The sequence below is a fragment of the Notechis scutatus genome, chromosome 13 (assembly GCF_049901735.1).
Source record: "Notechis scutatus isolate UNSWTSFEM ecotype Mainland chromosome 13, rNotScu1.2, whole genome shotgun sequence".
Taxonomy (NCBI): Eukaryota; Metazoa; Chordata; class Lepidosauria; order Squamata; family Elapidae; genus Notechis; species Notechis scutatus.
This window is the reverse complement of record NC_142021.1, coordinates 5,769,468-5,783,774: the sequence shown is the minus strand read 5'-3', so window position 1 is coordinate 5,783,774 and position 14,307 is coordinate 5,769,468. Positions and strand designations below refer to the sequence as shown.

The 14,307-nt window shown below is 47.3% G+C and overlaps 2 protein-coding genes across 4 annotated transcripts in view; one reads left to right on the top strand and one right to left on the bottom strand.

Annotated features, from left to right (window-relative positions):
* Positions 1–14,307, bottom strand: part of RFC5 (replication factor C subunit 5) — a 352,752-nt gene that overhangs the window by 248,778 nt on the left and 89,667 nt on the right. The gene's annotated exons all lie outside the window — the stretch shown is intronic.
* Positions 220–14,307, top strand: part of NOS1 (nitric oxide synthase 1) — a 107,768-nt gene continuing 93,680 nt past the window's right edge. For all 3 annotated transcript variants that reach the window (XM_087942811.1, XM_087942812.1, XM_087942813.1), the window contains exon 1: positions 220–571. The gene's annotated coding sequence lies outside the window, so the exon portion shown is untranslated. The remainder of the gene's footprint in view (positions 572–14,307) is intronic.

Sequence of the window (14,307 nt, the reverse complement as noted above, 5' to 3'; positions counted from 1 at the left end):
GCTCCGAAGTCTTCGTGGGGCCTCGTTCCCAGGGAAGCGAGCCAAGGGCGTTTGCAACCTGGGGTGGGGCGTGGGCTGCAGCACCAGCCGCCGCCGCCGCCGCCGCCGCCTCTGCCCGGGTCCCCACAGGCACTGGTGATTTTGGGGGAGGAGGAGGCTGGAGTAGGTACAAATCCCTCCCAGCGTTTTTTGCCTGGCGAAGGAGTTTGTGACTCGGGCTCTCGTCCTGGGGCGTGGAACTGGCGCGCCTCTATATAAAAAGGTTTCCCCCGACCAGGCAGACTCGGAGTTGGGCTGCGCCCCCGCGGTTGGCCCTGGGTTCGGTTCAGAGCGCATAAAGGAGGCCCCGAGCAGCGGAGCCCAGGCACAGCGCGACGCAGCGGATCCCCGGCTTCGCGCGCGTCCCCCCTCCTCCGTTTCTTTCCCCCCGGGGGGAGGGGAGGGGGGGAAAAGGCAGCGGCGGCCGCCTCTTTTGTGGGAGGGAAGCGGAGGAGGCAGGCGGAATCGATCGGGGCAGAAATTGTTCCGAAGTGAGCCGCTCCGGGAGGACTCGCCGGCCCCGGGGAGCCAGGTGAGTGGCAGCGCCCCTCGGGAGAAGCTCACGGCCGCCTTTCCCCGTGGGCTTTCGGTTCACTTTCTCCGCAGGGACTCTGGTCAGCTTTTAGGGCCACTTCCCGGCAAGCCTTAGGCTTCCTTGAAGATTCCGGTGCGGACACTCAGCGTAGACTCGGAGACGTAGCTCCGCAACTGACTTTGGCACATGAGGTTGTTATTATTATTTGGGGGGGATTCTGGCGCTCCGTTTTAGGCCTTCGCTGCACACGGAAGTTCCTCTCCCGGCGTCTCTCCAGTTGCTAAGACTACAGCTCCCATCGTCCCCGCCCGTTCCTATGTGGCACGAGGCTTGAGTTGTACGGCTCCCGGCAGGAAGGTACCTGTGCAGGTCCCTGCCCGAGGGTGGGGGTGGGGGGTGGAGAACGCAGCGAAGTCACCCACCGGAGAGGGGAGGGGAACGGCGGCCGCAGGTTTTGCCCGTCGCCCGAGGCGCTTAACCCGGACAGAGCCTTGGGGGTTTGCGCGCAGCCTTTGGGAGACCCGGTAGGCTGAGGTGCGGCCAAGCCGACCTTGCGCGTTCGGCAAACTTAGCACAGAGGCGACTGTCTTTCGGGGCGTGCCGGAGGCGCGGAGCCCAAGCCGCGCGCGTCTCCGCGAGCCTTCCCTTGACCCTACACACTCCAACCTGCGTGCCCAGAACCGGGTGAGACTCCGGGAGTCCCGGGACCTGCTTTTCCTTCTCTAGATTTCTGCCTCTGCTGAGCTTCCTGACCGCGCAGAGTTCGAGCTGTGCCCGCTAGGAAGGGCGTCTCCTTGAAGCTCTTCCCGCCGGAGCCCGCCCACCTCGGCGCTTTGCCTTCGGCGATTCAGCAGGTGCCGCAGACTGACCTGCTCCTTCCAGAATCTGGAACCCAAAAGGTTCAACACCCCGCCGCACTAATCCCACCGACAGTTACTTCGGAGGGAAGGGTCAGGCACTCTGCGCGTGTTTAGAAGCACCGGCGTTCGGGGGGTGATGGGATCCACGACCTGAAATTAAGCGCCGCTGCTCAGGTGTATCCTTTTATCTACCTGCCTTCTGCTCTGTTTTCTAAGCAAACTCGAGAAGTTCGCCCCTTGAAGCGAGCGGACGCTCAGTCCAATCTCCCGCTGGCGATCTTGGGTCTTTCTAGATCTAGACCCAAGAGGCTTCTAGAACCTACAACGCTGGTTTGTCTTTTTCACGCGTATTTGTGGAGGGGCCGCATTCTTCCAATAAACACCCCAGAATTAGTCTCTCCGTCCATTAGCCTTTCCATCTGTTAGGGTATGAAAGGAAAGTGCGCGCGCCTGTATTTGTGTGTGTTTCAGGAGGAAGAAGAGGAGGAAACTGGATCGAAGTAAAAAAGAAAAAGAAAGCAATACAAAGAAAGTGCTAAGAGTTTCTTCGCTTTCACGCCCTTCTTAGGGTTTCCAGAGAGCCTTTTGTGGATGGGTTTCGCGCCCTTGTTCTCCGCACCTTGGGCAGACGGGAGTTCAGGCTGGAAGAAAGGGGTTGCCGGGCGGCAAATGACAGTATTCTAATCCGGACTGAAGCCTGTCTCCAAAACGCGTTTCTGTCACGTGGGGTTGGGATGGGATTAGCCAAAGGTCCAGCGGGAGCTGCTCCGCTGCGGTCAAGTTTCTGGAAGCGAAAGTTTCTGTGACGAAGCAGCCAGTCCGAGTCCCGGAGCTCGAGCGCTCTGCTTCGAGCGGGGATCGGCTATCGGGCGCCCTCCGGATGGTTTAGTTTAGTCTTTCCCTCCCATCAGCTACAGCCAGCTTGGTCGATGCTCAGGGAGCGTGGAGGTTGGCGCTCCTGGGAATACTGGATTGCCTGCTTCTGCATTGGGGTGTCCAGAAAGCACCTCTTTCCGTCCTATCTTTGGGTGTTTGGAGCCTTGAAATGCCTTGTTAAGGACGCGGGAGAGTGGTTTCTATCACAAGAGTCCCTAATCTGCTAGAGAAATCTGACTTTAGACCGGCAGGTTGAGCGAAAGTAGTAAATCCTGGGCTCTGCCTCACCCGCCCCAGGCAGCCCCAAATTTTGCCTTTACCCCCGGATCCCGCTGCCCCTTTCCTGCCCTTCTCCCCCTTCTAAGTCGCCGCAACTCCCTCCCTCCGCTATCGGGAGTTGCGGCGGCTAAACAAGCGGGCGGGCACCTTAGCGGCACAAAACCTGGGTTGCGTTTTGTTTTGGGTGTTTTTTGGGGGGGCCTGTCCGTAGGAAACGAAAAAGGAGAGGGCGCGCGCTCTCTCTCGCACGATCCGTCTCTAAGGAGCGAGAGGCGGTGCTGGCGGCCACCCGGAATCAGCCTTTTCCCCCCCATCGGCCGCCGTGCAGATATGCGGCGGTTCCAACTCTCATCATCACCCGCAGCCGGGGAGGGCGAGGAGTAAGGTGGCCTATTACAGTCTGAAGAAGTGCCGGTTAGGTTGGGAGAGCGGCCCGAGTCTTGCGCGCCTGTCCTTTTGCGCTAAAACTTGGTGCCGCCGCGCTTTCAGGACCTCGGACAGATCAGGATGAATGGGCGGCGGCGTTTGCCTTGGTTGTTCAGCCGCGGCGGTTGCGATGTGACACTCACAAACGGGTCTCTCTCGGGGTTTCGTTGGAAAACCTGCCTCCCTTGAAAACGCGTGAAAGTGAGTAGTCTTGTCTATTTCCAACCAGCAGTACAGGAAGATGTAGCAAGGTAGAAGGTAGACGTTTGGATAAGGCACCAGGCTAGAAAGCAAGGAGACCCTGAGTTCAAGTCCCACCTTAGAACCATGAAAGCCAGTTCCTGGATGGCCCTGGGCCAATCACCAGGAGACTGTGAGTTCTAGTTTGTCTTTCCTCATGAAAGCCAGCTGGGTGATCTTGGGCCAGTTCCTCTCTCAGAACTCATGGTTCTTGTGGGGAAAATAGGAAGAGGAAGATGTGTTGGATGTATAGCCTTGAGCTATTTGTAAAAATATAAAGGCAGGATACAGATTTTTAAAAAAGACATACTGCTCAGACATGCTTTGTATACAACCCACCCTGAAACCTTAAAAGCTCTTAGTGAGATCGAGTTTTGCTTGCATTACTTTTTATGAAAACAAGCACAGTCCCCAAAGTGCTTTTTTTACAAAAGGCAACTGGACTTTATTTTTCCTTGGAGGTGTTTTGTTTCTCACCCAAGAAGCTTCTTCCATTCCGATGAAGCTTCTTGGATGAGAAGTGAAACGTCTTCAAGGAAATCCAGTTGCCTTTTGAAAGAAAAAAAGCAACTATGACTTGGATGACTGAGAATCTCCGTAGACAAACAAAGTGGCACCAAACCATCCTTCTCTTCTGGAAACCGCATATTTCTAAAGCAGCCTGTTTATCTACAGTATATGCTTATGGGGTATTATTGCTGATCAGGTTCACCCTCTGTGCAAAACCATGGTTTGCTAAATAAGCCACAGCCGCCTTGTTCCCACCAAACGGCTAACATAAAGGCTGGATTTCCACTACGGCAAAAACAATTAATGCAATCGATGGTTGAGGCTGAATGATGGCTATCTGGTCTGGGGTGGACTCTCCGATGGAGTTTGAATGGAAGGCAACTGTAGTCAAAAACTAAATTCTAATGCTATTGTGGGGTTTGCTCCTAGGTGAGTGGATATCACATCTGGGGTTTTGTGTAGACCCCAATGATTGTACAGTCAATCATAGCTTAGTTCCTACAGGAATAAAATAGTATGAAAACAATGGAATGATTGCTTAATTCATAGACACTTTGAGATGATGGGGAGGCAAGGGAATGTTGCAGGTCCCATCCCCATCCCATCCCACACCTGGTGGGACCCAAAAGAAGGGCCTTCTTCGTGGTGGCTCCCTCTCTCTGGAACACCAGAGATTAGAAGGGCCCCCACTCTAGCACTCTTTCGAAAGGCACTGAAGACCTGGTTTTGCCAGCGGGCCTGGGGAACCCAGAGTGGGATGGAGCCCATCCAATGGCTAGTGTGATCTGCTGTCATCGGGGCCGTGGGTGGGAGTTTGGGGGGGTGTTTTTTTATCTTTTTCCCAGATTTTGTTCTATTGTACTTTATTAATCTATTTGATTCTTTTTGTTAGTTTTTGTTGCTTTTTAAATTTTTATTTATTTATTTTGTTTTCAATAGGGTTTTACATTGTGTAAACTGCCTCGAGTCACCTTGGGCGAACAGGCAGCAATATAAATTAAATAAATAAATAAAATAAATAAATTATCCTCCCATGGCTGGTTCCAGTTGTTGTTGATAGCTGGAGAGAGACTACGCCCAAAGTCCCTGGTCTGTGAGATGCCTCGGGGCTTCTCACTCTCCTGTTTTACATCTACAGGAAGGCATTGGGTGAGGTCATCTATTGACCCAGAGTCAAGGATCGTGAGGATACAGATGACACTCCGTTGTATCACAGGGCATCTTGACTGACCAAGTGATGCTCTCATGATCTTCTCTTAGTTCCTGGAGGCTGTTGAGGTCTGGATGGGGAGGAAGAGGTTTGAAAGGGCAGAAGCAAATGGGCTTGGGAGATTCTTCTGGTGTTCTGGGATTTTCCCGTCTTCCATTCTGAACAGAATTTAATTTCCTCAAACACAACTGGTGCAGTTGTGGGAGGCCTTCTTGGACTCAATGGTCCTGCAGGTGGCAATTGTGGCTGGGAAGACCTTTGCATGCTTCCACCAGAAAGGGAACTTTTCTCACGGTCACTTATGAATGGATTGTTGCATTCATGTATCTGGGGCTGATCTTGAAAACCGTTCCAAAGATATAGTTGGTCAATGATGCAGTGGCATCCCGAGTTATAGACATACCTTTGCTTGCTCATATAATGCTTTTGTTTTGGAACTATACTTGTTTACCAGGGAGCTTCTGGTTGGCAATTAGATACAATTGTCATGTATGAAGCCCTTCCTAGCACAGGACCTGGATATCCCAGGAATCAACTTCCTCTCATTGTTTTGTTCATCGCACAAAAACTGAGAAAGTGTTTTATGTCCCGAATCTCCAGCGTTGTCATTTGATGTGGTCTAGGAAGCAGGCTTTGCTATCATAGCATCTGCCCTCTTGTGTAACTTCTTCCAAAGGTTCAAACAGCTTGGACCCTGCTATCCTATAAACGTGCCTCAAAGGTGCCAGGATTTGGGCTGACTTGTGGTGCTTACGTATCTAGATTGAATTTATGCGGATTGGTTTCGGGCTACAGTTGATGTCTTATTGTGATTGTCTCTTATGTTTTTAATTTATGAGCTGTACAGTGGTGCTCTTGAATTGGGTGGCTTTAGAAATTGAAATTATAAATCAAAGAATGAGAATTACAATCAGATAAACTAGAATGTGCCTTAGTTTCATGTGTGAATGGAGCCGATCTGAGCCTTCTGAAAATTCTGAGCTAGTTCTTTCTCTCTCAAGAAAATAGCAGCATTACCCATTCAGTTGCCTGTATGATACATAATGAATCAACATCTTTGATTGCCTTTAGCTGGGATAACTGTTCCTGTAATTGTAGAAATATTTTTTTTTCTGAATAAACGGGCATATGCTTTTGTTTCTATTGCTACATCTGGAACTTCCTCAACTTGCTTGCAGGTGCTGTGATGTTAAGCACAGAGTGGATATCATCATACCGAGCCAATTTGCTTAGCCATTGTTGTTGAATATGGGTTGGATTCACAAAACTCTCTTAAACCAAAGTCCAGCAACCACGGTGACTGGGAACACTCAAACAAACCACACCTTTTGTGTTAGTTTAGCCAGTGTCTGGCTCTCCTCTCAGCTCCACATACTTCAGGCTGTTGAAAGAGGCTGACATTGAATTCTTATTCTTGAGCCATGGATGCCTTAATCATCCATTCATTTTTATCGACCCCATTTCTAATATTTTTATCATTTTGGAACTGAATTGGTTTATCCTCAGCTGCAACCCAGTTTAGCTTCAGCCAAGGAAGTGATTTATGAACCTGCGTTGCTAAACTGCGCACTCTAATTTGTGCAGCATGTTTTAAAAGGCAGACTGATCTATGCAGAAAAGTGCAAGCCCGTTCTTAAACCTTCCACCAACCAGAGATGCCTTGCATTGAAATTTATCTTGGTTTGCACAGGTGAACTCAAATACTTGCCTTGTTTATGCTGCATGCTCTTTCTTCTTAAGAATTGTCAGTTTTCCACATCTCTATAGCAACTTGGATGGAAACTAATCAAGGAGAGAAGCAACCTAGAACTAAGGAGAATTTTCTTGACAGTGAGAACAATTGATCAGTGGAACAACTTGTCTCCAGAAGTTGTAAATGCTCCAACACTGGAAGTTTTTAAGAAGAGATTGGATAACCCTTTGTCTGAAGTGGTGTTAGGGTTTCCTGCCTAAGCAGGGGTTGGACTAGAAGACCTCCAAGGTCCCTTCCAACTCTGTTATTCTATTTTCTATTTTTTTCTCCCAACTATCCTGCTTTCATTCATTTCAGGGTGTCCGTTTTAGATCTGATGCCACCAATAAATTTACTTTTCATGCGCTGGAGCATGAAGTTACTCTCATAATTGCAAAAGAGTGCATTGTGTTTAGCCCTTCGGTCTGTGCTTGAGACGCCTGTGATGTTTGCAGTTTTATGTGAGTGCATGAGCGATGAGATCCTTCTGTGAAGGTGTGATCTTGCACAACTGTGCTGAGAACGAGTTGTAATGCACACCTTGTCTTTGTGATTCGCTAAAGGTAAGGCTTAGCAATACACCTTGCTTCCTCTTACCCTAGAACATCACAGTCTAGCTCCAAGGAGGATTAGCTCAAATGTTTTCAAGAGGGGTTGTTCCTTGGAGCACAGAACCTCTCCCGACCCATTGGGTCTGTGTTCACTGTCTTCCAATTTAAGCGTTTCAGCTTGCTTTGGCTAAGTGCGCCAGAGACCACTCCACCTTCTGCACCCTCACTTTCTTACCGTCATCTCCATTATTCATACTCTTCTGAGGAGATGTTTGTGGTCTGAAATGTGTTTCTTCCAAATGGCAAGAGGTGATGGGGATCAGTTTCGTTCGACGTGAGTGGCAATGCTGGGTATTTTAATATCTGTTATTTGCAGAGTTTGCAGAGCAGAGCAAGAACAAAATGGACTGTGGGGGCAGGAAGCTCAAGGTACCAGGAAAGGAGAATAGTTGTTGAAATGAGGGATCCTTGGTGCTCTCTGAGCTGGGTGGTTTTCTTGCAGACATTTCATGACCCAACTAGGTAGCATCATCAGTACTAAGAGAGTGGGATTTGTGGAGGGACAGGAGGAGGACAGCTATGGGGTCCTTGGTGTGTTTGAGTGTGGTTCTTTTCGTGCAGACATTTCATGATCTAACTAGGTAACATCATCAGTGCTAGAGAGAGTGGGGTTGGAGGAGAAGGAGGAGGAGGAGGAGGAAGAGGAGGAGGAGGAGGAGGAGGAGGAGGAGGAGGAGGAGGAGGAGGAGGAGGAGGAGGAGGAGGAGGAGGAGGAGGAGGAGGAGGAGGAGGAGGAGGAAAAAAAAGACTATGGGTTCCTTAGTGTCTCTGAACTTGGTTCTTTTCTTGCAGATGTTTCATTACCCGAAGTAGGTAACACCATCCATGCAGAGGATGCTCAAGGGCTGATCCTATAGTAGCTTTGTAGGATACAACTTCTGTAGCCTCTTAGCCATTCTCCGCTACCAGTTTTAGGGCTCTTCCTTGCTCATTTTTTTCTTTTTCCTTTTCTTCTGCTCTTTTCTCTTATTACCTGGCATTTAGGGTTGGACTTAGATCTCTTATGGGTACGAAGGGACTCCAAACTGATGTCTTGCTTGACCCCTCCCTCGGGCTCATCCTGGTCCTCTCCTACAAATACTTGTTAGCAGACAGAGGTGAATAATTAAAAGTTTGGGAGGGTTTTGTGGTTCACCAAAAGTGTCCCTGTGACCTTCAGACTCTCTCTAGAAGTTGCCACTCAAGAAGACGGTTCAGTATATCTGAAAAAAATTAAGTACACAGAGACTAATGATATGAATTAAGTTTAAATAATTGACATTAAATTTTAATGAAGTTTGAATTTAAAAGAGATGAATGATGTGTCTTTTTGCTGGCCCTCTTCTCAAGAGGATGTCCTTCAACGCTGTTGTGGCTCACCGGCGGCTGGCGGAGCTGGCAGCAGAGTCAGACAGTAGTGAGGAGGTTGGGGAGGAACCTGGGTCAGTCCTGGAGGCTGAGGAGGGCTCGGATGAGGGCTCTGCGTCAGAGGCAGAGATGGAGACAAGGCAGTCATGAGCTGCCTTCAGGCTCAGACAGCAGTGAGGCAGGGGAGCAGCTGGAGCTGGTTCCCAGCTTGCACATGTACAGGGCTGCCAAAGGGAAGGCACAATTAAGAACTCAGGGTCGACGTGGGAGTAAGGCCACAGGTGGACGATGAATGGCCCCTCCCATCAGGATTAAAAGAGAATCAGGAGGGGAGGGGGCTTTTCCAGGAAACAACTCGCTCGCTCGGTTCATCTGTTTGTTCCAGCCTTGTGAAGATTTGTCTGTATAACCCAGCCCTTCCTTGTCAGCACTGAGTGTAGAATTTTACCAGGCAGTGTTCCTGGATCGATAAAGGTCTGAGCTAATTAGTATACCTTCGCAAGACTGTTTGCCAAGCTGTTGGCTGGCTGTGAATGAAATAAATTCACATTAATGTAATAAAAGAGGTTTTTGCCGGGACTCAGAATTGAATTAGTGCTTTTTGGGGAGGCCTAGGACAGAACAAACGCACCCAAAAATCACATGACTTTGCAGTAGACAGAAATTATTGGCCTGTTCCTTCCTCCCCGCCCTCGCCCCACTCAGTTCAGTTAGAATTCAACTCCTGGTGTTTCGTAGAAATATTCATATAGCTTATTTCTGACTCTAAGGTTTCCTAGTGGTGTCCCATCCAATGCTAAGCAGTCCCGATCTAGCTCAACCTTCCAAAATTATATAAGGCCAGTTATGTGCTGCCACCTGGCTGGTATTTAATGTTCTACATTATACCGAATATGCGCATCTGTCCATATGGGTACACCCAGTTTTTCAATCCAAAGCAAAACTGCCACAAAGCTAAATGATTTAGAATAAATCCAGTTGAGAATAAATCTTTAACTTCTTTTTTTTTGCAGATTGTTAAAACTAGGACAGGCAGTGCAAAACAAACAAACAAATCTCAATCCAGCATAAAATATGCAGAACTTTCTTTAAAAAAGTAGAAAGTGAAGCCAGCCGTTCAGATTTTAACCCAGGGTCTTAGAGAACCAGCCCACTTTCAGAACTTACAGCCCGTCTCCCAGGCTTGGCACCAGCTGTTCATTAACTTTGACTTCCAAAGTGGAAGTAAAAAATACCAAAAGAGTTACAGGCACTTGCTAACATCCCAGTGGCTCTCAATATTTATGTAAGGTTTAAAAATCTTAACGGCTGGCGTTGTGTCTCATTTTCTCCTCCATCCCCTCATTTCCTTCTGGCTCCTAATTCTTTCTGTGTACTGTACCTGTTGGCTTGCAGTAATTTGAAGAATTTCCAGAGAGTGATTAAAAACAGCCCTTTGGAAGGAGAGGTGCGAAACGAAATCTGCACACTCCACATAAGACAAAACCGGTCTTAATCGAACGGATTTCTTTTAAACGGTGGCGAAAAAGACTTGGGGGTGTGGTAGGGCGTAGAGAAACATAGAATTGCACCATTAATATCAGGGTTTTCACAGAGCCAAGGTGCCGCGCAGTCCTTCTCTCAGTACCAATTCAGACTTCGGGTTTAAGGAAGGAGAGAGGAAAAGGTGCATAATTCATAAACCTCCTGTTTAGGCACAGGTTGAAATGCAGCTGACAGTTTTTCAGTCTCGCTTTTTGAATAATGAAAAATATTTTCAGGGAGCCCAACGTTGCAGTGTGCAACATTCTTTTGAGGTCCACCTTAAACTTTGCGCTGCTGCAGCCTGGCTGTCCCTCTTAAAATCTTCCCTGCCAATCCCCAGGAATACTTCATTGACCACCTGTATCTGCCATGAAAGATCGGGATGTTGTAATCCTCTGCATCTCCTACACAAGACCCCCTGTCTTGGCACTTCATTGCCACATTGTACAGGAGCCCAAAGTTCATTTCGCCGCCTTCTTGTACGGACATGTTGTCGCAGATGGATGCCAGCAGGCCTCCTCAGACCTGCTGTGTCTAAAAACTGTTCGTTGGAGTCACTGCCAGATTTATCCTCCAGAAACAAGAGACCCTGTTGGAAGGTCAAAAACATCCACGTTGGCCTTTGCCAATGACACAAGAAGCTTTTAAAACAGACAGTGTCTTGTCTAGGTAGCAAGTTTCTATGAAATCAGGGTGATTCTGTATCATGCTTCTTCGGCTGAGGGATACTTAAGATCAATAAAGAAGAATATTTGTAGTTCAGGATTGAAATGAAGGGTCCCTGGTGCGCTCTGAGCTTGGTTGTTTTCTTGCAGAAGTTTCATTACCAAACTAGGTAATATCATCAATGTTGGAAGGGAGTGGGGTTTGTGGAGAGGAGGAGGAGGAGGAGGAGGAGGAGGAGGAGGAGGAGGAGGAGGAGGAGGAGGAGGAGGAGGAGGAGGAGGAGGAATAATGACTGTGGGGTCCTTGGTGCTCTCTGAGGTTGTTTGTTTTCTTGCAGACATTTCATTACCCAACTAGGTAATATCTAGAAAACTAGGTTATATCATCAGTGCTAGACTCTAGAACTGATAATATTATATAGTTTGGGTAATAAAATATCTGCAAGAAAACAACCAAGCTCAGAGAGCACCAATCACCCTTCAAACCTAAGATCTTCTTCCATAGTTCCTTCCCTATCCATCATCATTCCTCTTTAAACCCAGAGGTGTAGACTCCTGCACACACGCACACATATACACCCAATCATGCCTAAAACCCAAATCTACACGGACATCTCCTCTGAAGCTGCGTAGATACTTTTATTGCTTTTGGAAAGGGGACTCCATTTCCTCTGAGGTTTTCGTGGCGTGCTTTTGAGGTGGTGTTATGGTTAAAATAATGCTACTGCTGAGGTTTCCCGTCACATCCCTTCTTTTCAACCAGAAGTCTATGTCAGGATTCCAAGCGATACACCCATAGCAAGCAAAACTCCGCAGGTAGATTCCTCAAAGGATTCTTTCATTGGATATATCACATTGGCACAGTTCTTAAGGTTTTCACCTAATTAAAAGTAAAAGTTTTTCCCCTTCCCCAAACAATCAGCCACATGGTCCAATCAAAGTGCCACCCAGTTGCTTGGAAATGTTACTTTTCCTGTCTCTCTCTCTGACCAGGTATGAGAATGTCCTTGGTTCCCAAGAGAAAGTATTTTGTTTTGACTACAAAAACCCCAGCTCTCTCTATTCTCCTCCCCCTCCCTACCCCCTCAGCTCCAGTGTGGCAACACTGAAGCATCAAAATGGCTTCAGTCAGGTCAGCTTCAGGGTTGGCAGCCTGCTTCCTAATTTGAAAAAGCTCCATGCAATGTCTTAATCAAAGGATTAAGAAGCCAGGGAGGCTGCAGATAGAGAGGAGTTACAGATAATCAGAGTTGGAAGGGATTTTGTAGGTCATCTAGTCCAACCCCCCACCCCCCACCCAAGCAGGAGACCCTACACCATTTCTGACACATGATGGTCCAGCCTCTTCTTGAAAGTCTCAAGAGATGAAGCTCCCACAACTTCCGAAGGCAACTTCTGTTCCATGGGTTGATTGTTCTCCCTGTCAGAAAGTTTCTCCTTATTTCCAGGTTGAATCTCTCCTTGTTCAGTTTCCATCCAGTTGGGACATGCAGAAATAGATCTTACTCATGTCATCCCTAAATGCATCAGTTGTGCTGCAAAAGCTGCTTACTGAATTAACCCGTTTTCAACATTTACACCATACACAGAGCTATAAACTAAAACAAACCGATTGTAGAAAACAGGCTTCCTCCAGGAACGTCGAATATTGCAACCTTCCCATTCTACCAACCTCTCTGGATTTATTGCAGGCACCCATCTGTACACCTGTTTGTGCCATTTTGCTTCTTCTTTTGTAACAGCTTTCTTTATTGATTTCCGTCCTTGGTTTGTATTTCATTGATCACCATCCAGAGTCATGCAATTAGAGCATTTAGCAAATGATATAACTACAATAAATAAATACCACTTGCTTCACACATTACCACTTGCTTCACACCTCCCCCCCCACACACACACAATAATCTAGCTTGGCATCATGTATCAATGAAGTTGCTTTAATGAGCTGCTTACCCCTGATGAGCGAACACAGCTATTAAATGCCAGAAGGTTATGTTTCACCCCTGAGAATTTTCCTAGCCTTCTTTTCTTGGGAAGAAGTCTTGGAGAGCAAATTATTTCATCAGCTTGAAGGAGAACAGGATGGGGGTGGGGGTGGGGGGGGGATGTAGAAAAATGCTGACCTGAATTAGTAGTTAAGTAAAGCCAAGTAATGGCAAACTCCAGAAGTCTAAAAATGTTGCCAAAAAAACTGCAGGGACTTGTTCTGGCCAATGCTAGGCGTCAAGATTCAAAGGGACAGAGATCCAGCACAATATAGCGGTTAAAGGCACTAGGCTGGACACCAAGAGTCCAAGAGTTCTAGTTGAGTCTAGCTCTAGTCTAGTCTAGTTCTAGAGCAACAAAAATGATAAGAGATCTGTCGAGTCTAATGAAGAGAAGAATTAGGGGTGGCATGATAGCAGTCTTCCAGTACTTGAAGGGTTGCCAAAGAGAAGAGGCAGTTGACTTAGTCTCTAAAGCTCCTGAGGGAAGGACAAGAAGTAAGACGTGGAAACTTATCAAAGAGAGGTCCAACTTGGAACCAACGATAAATTTCTTGGCAAGAATAACAATTTGTCAGTGGAAGGGCTTGCCTTCGGATGTTGTGGGTGCTCCATCACTAGAGGTTTTCAAGAAGAGATTGGACACCCATTTACCTGCAATGGTATATAATATAAAGTATATAATATATGATGGTACAGTTCTACAGAGGAATTATTGATTCTGTCATCTGCACCTCTATAACTGTCTGGTTTGGTTCTGCAACCCAACAGGATAGACACAGACTTCAGAGGATAATTAAGACTGCAGAAAAAACAATGTCTACCAACCTGCCTTCCATGGAGGACCTGCATACTGCACAAGTCAAAAAGAGGGCTGTGAAAATATTTACAGACCCCTCACATCCTGGACATAAATTGTTTCAACTTCTACCCTAAAAATGATGCTTATAGAGCCCTGCACACCAGAACAACTAGACACAAGGCAGTTTTTTCCCCAAATGCCATCCCTCTGCTAAACAAATAATTCCCTCAACACTGTCAAACTATTTACTAAGTCTGCATTACTATTACTATTAATCCTCCCATCCTTCCTTTCACCCATCTCCTCCCACTTATGACTGTAACCTTGTTGCTTGTATCCTAACGATTTATATTGACCGTTTCCTAGCATGATTTGATTGCTTCTTGTACCCTATGACTATTATTAAGTGTTGTACCTGATGATTCTTGACTCTTGAGGAATGTCTCTTTTCTTTTATGTACACTGAGACCATTTGCACCAAGACAAATTCCTTGTGTGTCCAATCACACTTGGCCAATAAAGAATTCTATTCCATTCTATAGGGTCTGCTGCTTGAGCAGAGGGTCGGACTAGAAGACCTCCAAAGTCCCTTCCAACTCTATTCTATGTTCTAATCCTAGAGTGGCGATGCTAGCACAACCTCAGACTGAGCAAGCCACTCTATAG